Raw genomic sequence first — 4,863 nt, 5'->3', positions numbered from 1 at the left:
GATTTATACTTCTTCCTCATAAGACTTTTGTCGATGGATAATTTGATTGTTAATCCAGTTGCTTTTTCGGAAATTTTAGTGGACTTAAAAGACAAGGTTTGAAGAACTTAATAAACATAAATTCATTCAGTAAAGTTGCCTGCTAAATCGAGCAAATTTGTACCATGTTTTTACCTTCCTGTGTAAAGCTGCAGGTTTTATTTAACTGCTTTTTCGTCCTGGCCGTTGCAAACGGAGAGGATGGCTAGTAGTGAAGAGCTTAGGACTTCAATTTCAGCGAATGCTATAGGTCAATAACTCATAATAGTGTCTTTGGAATTCCTCATACGGCAAGTTTAATGTGTCAAATGTAATGGAATAGAAAGTAAGTAAGGACAATGCTTTCGAAAGGAGGATGACTGAAGGCTTAGCTAGATTCTATGATATGTAAGGTAAAATAATGTTATTTAGTGTACCACTGTCCCCTTGTATGCCACACTACTGACATAGGATAGCCCCAGCTCAAGTTATTCCAGCAGCAGTTCATATTTTGCCTCTAATTAAGTTGAAAAACAACTCGCTGTGTCCATGCATCAGGCTAATGGAATGCAGTAGCCCCCAACCTCAGGTGGCACACGTGGCAGTTGACAGTTTCGTATGAAATGAATACAAAGGGGTCGAACTTGACAGAACTCAACCTCAACCTTGAGATTTTTGTTCTGTGTCGGCAAAAAAAACATTTCATTATCTTATTGGGGTGTAGTTAGAAGCCGAACTTATGGGTAGTGCAATTAACTGGTAAAAAAATTGAAGGGATGAGGGTGGGATAGGGGCTTATCACCAACCCCTTTTACAAAGGCAAAAAGGAGCTTGAGACTCCGTTTTATAAAAAAGTATCAAAAGCCCGTTAGGCTGGGTTAGAAGGGCGGCGGCCTATAGACCATGATGGCAATACTTTAAAATATATTACAAGTAAGAAAACAACCACTTTACAACCGTATGAAAAGTACGCTTAAAATGGATCCTCAATATATTTGGTCTGTCTTTCACTCTTTAAGCGAGGTCCTCAACGATTCTCACTTAGATTTGGATGATGTCATAAAGAGAGTGAATTTTTGTTAAGTTCAAGGTAATGCAATATTTGACTAGAAATGAAGGCATTTGAGAAAATGAACAAACAAAACCGCCTTAATAGGCCTGTCGCCACGTGCTCCTCTGCCAATTTTCCTAATTTTAAATTCTTTTAGCCATCAATTTTGTGGAGGTACTTAAAAGGTACCACCGAAAAATGCATTGCCGCATATCATCATAGTCAAATTACGGACGAAGTAAAATGACTTAAGCCAGATGCCGCTGCAATTGTTGATCACACTCTCGTAGAATAGAAAATAGCACTTTTACTGCAAATCCAGCTTCTGCAATCCACAGTGCATACCTCCTTTTGTGACATTTGAGTTTTGGTATCCCGTATCTTCGATGAACCTGTTGTTCCATTGGACTAAGTGTGCTTACCCCATCACCACTGCGCTGCAACACATGACGTGGGTGGTAAAAAAGGGAAATTTCTTGAGAAGTAAATAAAAGTTAGTCAGTAATTTAATTAGTTTAAAACGATCAAGTTATTTAATCGAGTCATGGGACGAGACTTTTAAGTTGGCCACACCGTAACTCCCGTGTCTCAGTTCCCGCAATACCAGTTGCATGCTTAATAACAGCAGACGAAACATGAATGTGGACCACATATTGCCTTTCTCCCAAGGGCTGGATGATATTAAAATCACTGATTTATCGAGATGAACTTGATGGAATCCCGGAGGTTGTGCAGTTCTGGCATGTTTGGATCTCAACAGTGAGTGCATTCACACAGAATTACCTCCCATTGTCCTTTAATCAGTATCACTCAGATATCTGCCGTCGTCTTCTGCTACTACTGGGGGCTTGCAATTGATAAATTTGCTCACGTGATCGATATGCCTCTTCGTAAATCTTAAGTGCGAAACTGGAGACAAGCATTTCGAATAATTTGTATCATATTCTACTGCAGTCGACAGTTGGTGAAATCCAGAAAGCAAGATCTACAGCAACTCCGAGAGAAGATTATGTGACTTTGATAGTCCTTCAAACGGTACCTTTTAAAGGTCTAGTCACCCACAGCAAATGACTTTCTTACCTGATACATATGCATGCGATTCGCTCAATAGTTGACGATTTTGAAGTGCAAAGTGAACAAAACCCCATGCGATGAATGATTGAAGAGCCCTAAAATGGGTCAAACAAATGTAATTCTCCCAAGAGTTTTAAAATGTGCTATCAAGTAAGGTAGACTGGACAGAATTTCATTTATAGCAAAGAAGAGGGAGTGGGAGGTCAATGAAACCGAAGGTGTGACCAGGGCACCATGTGATTGCGATGAGAGAGGAATTACCAGTAAAGTAAAGGCGTTTACAATAAGGGCTTAGCATCCCAGCTATTCCCATTGGGAACTCGATGGGACTAAAGATAATACATTTGGACACCAGTTCATAATGTATCCATCTAGTTTGAAATATGAAAAATATATACAATCATTCGTTGCTAAGATGGGCGGTATTGTCTGCGGAGCAGGCCTGTAGCCCCAAAATATGATGTACAGGGTCAAAACATTCTCTTCAACCTTTAGGTTTACTGTTACCTCAGGAAAATTTTCAACCTCTACAGAAATGCATATTTAGCCAGAGCAGTAAGGATGGTGTATCTTATTTCCTAGTGTAACAAACCAAACATTTTTCATCCCCATCGCCTATTTTTCGATACAAACATCCTCCCATTTCTTTATATTCCCCAAACTTTACAATGAAAAATTTAGAAAAACTAATAACTTTTTATTTTATGCAGTTGTATGCAATAATGACAATAAAGATTGGCTTTGCGTTGATGAAACAGGATGCCATTAAGAAAGGAGGTTATTGTGGACGAGGAACTCAGGCAATGTACGAGGTCCTTACCCATGAAACTATCAACCTAGCACCACAGCACCCAGCCTACTGAGCATCCAATCTGGGTGTCAAACATTTTATTCCTAGTGATTGCGACCATCGATGAGGTTGGACAGGAGACGAACCTTTCCATGGGTTTGATAAACATGGACATTCAGTAATACTTGTACGCTGGGATTTTCGTTGCCGATATGCACAGTAGAGGTTGTGGACTGCATGGTGAACTTAGGCAGAATACGACTTCCTGCTTGTCATGATCAAATGTGCTGAATTGTGTGTACACTATTGTACTTCAGAATCCAAAGCACTACTAAGGCAGGAGAAACTTGCACGTTCACCATCGATGATGATGTGTAGCCCATTACACAGGAAAAGCTCAGTCTCCAAAAAACGTTTTTTTTTGTCCCTTCTTAAGTAACACTTATAAATTATAAGATAAATATCCCGATAAGGGCAAAATAATGGTTTGACATGAATCATAACTGTGACTTGCATTTCTTGCATGATACAAGGCCTCACTTTGAGTGCTGTCCGCTAACCAAAAGGAGTTTCTCTGTGTTGATTTTCGTGATGCTCAAAAGCAAAAAGTGCAGCTAAAAAAATTTTTTGGCAAAGGCAGGGTGAACGTTTGCTTCTAATTACACTAACTGACGCCAGAAGAAACCTGTCTTACTCCATTCACCATCGAATCGTTCATTTGCTAACGCTACACAGGCTGTGTTTGACAACTGCATATACTTAAACTAGGAACGCCATGCACTAACTGTGGTCTGAACCCTGTGTTTAAGTGAAAAACGTAATGGTAGCAGTCAAAGTGCACCGTCACGTGAGGTACCGGCAAAAAGGGAACTGCTTGGTTAATGTGCATCCATCTTTGCATTGCTTAGATCATTGGCGATTCCAGGTGCCCATTTGTATACAAACGAACTCACTCCTCCCTTGTCTACTTATATTTTATACCAGTAAACTCAAGAATAGTAATAAAGTAGAATGTAAGGTCGTAATCTTCATGACCAAAGATAATAATGGGGTGGATTGTCGAATTTTAAGCTGTATATTAATTAACTTCCCCAAATTCACATTTCTGTGACTTAATGTATGTGTAAGGTTAGACTCGCAATTGTGACATTAGACACTACGCCTTTTCCCTGCCCTTTGGTAGAAACCAAAATCTCGAATATATGGCTCCACGGCTTGATAAATGAAGGCCATTCACGTCCTCACTGAAGTATCCAGAATGGCGAACATTTAAAAAATAGGAAATAATATAAAAGGCCTAATCCATAGAGTTCGATTGCTGCTTTGGCTTTGCAAAGAATAAACAAATTTCGCAGCCCAATTTGCAGAATTTTGTTTTTATGACTGTAGAATACTTTATGTTATTCGCATCTGCAAAGAGTAATAAAATAGAAATAGTTGAGACAATGGGTACGTCGAGGTCACCCAGGAAGTGTGTTTAGGAATCAAATCTCCACAAATCAACGACACTCATATTTTGTTACCTTTTCATTTTGGAAGAATAACATGGGCTGCCTACTTCACTGCCAATGATGTTCGTAAGGTGTATACAGTCCCGAAAAAATACTATTTTGCTGGTTACTTTATCCAAATTCCCTTCATAGTATTTGCTAATCGAATCATATTCAATTCAACTCATAGACTGTAGACTTGGTAAAGTCGCCGCTAGGGAAACGTTGTTTGCTGATGCTTTGAAAGATCGAGCCACTCTTATTTGGAATCGACAGCAGTGCATATTAGTCGGCTAAGCCGTTTGACCATCAACCTTTGGTAGTGATTGGCCTGGGTGATCTAACCTTGTGTCCGTTTATGTGATCAAGAATACTACTGAGACTCAATAAAAGTAATCACGAGATGGAACTTCACAGAATGGGGTTCCAATGTTGAAAAC

The sequence above is a fragment of the Echinococcus granulosus genome (assembly GCF_000524195.1).
Source record: "Echinococcus granulosus chromosome Unknown EG_S00092, whole genome shotgun sequence".
NCBI classification, from domain to species: Eukaryota; Metazoa; Platyhelminthes; class Cestoda; order Cyclophyllidea; family Taeniidae; genus Echinococcus; species Echinococcus granulosus.
The sequence above is the reverse complement of the archived record's forward strand: the minus strand, read 5'-3'. Positions refer to the sequence as shown.